Source organism: Otolemur garnettii, unplaced genomic scaffold (assembly GCF_000181295.1).
Source record: "Otolemur garnettii isolate 467f Iridium unplaced genomic scaffold, OtoGar3 scaffold00055, whole genome shotgun sequence".
Lineage (NCBI taxonomy): Eukaryota > Metazoa > Chordata > Mammalia > Primates > Galagidae > Otolemur > Otolemur garnettii.
In genome coordinates, this window is record NW_003852450.1 from 4146701 (window position 1) to 4146900 (window position 200).

The window sequence follows — 200 nt, forward strand, 5'->3', positions numbered from 1 at the left end:
TGGCTGGCGCCTTAGCCGGTTGAGCTATAGGGGCCGAGCCCCGACTTCATCTCTTAAGAGCTTTGTGAGCTTGGGTTATTTACCTTCCCTAGTGATGCCTCAGTTTGCTCATCTGCAAAGTGCGATTATAATGTGCACCTTAAACAGAGTTGTTTCCGAGTGTTAAATGGAGTGCCCTGCAGTGGTTTTCCAACGGCTAT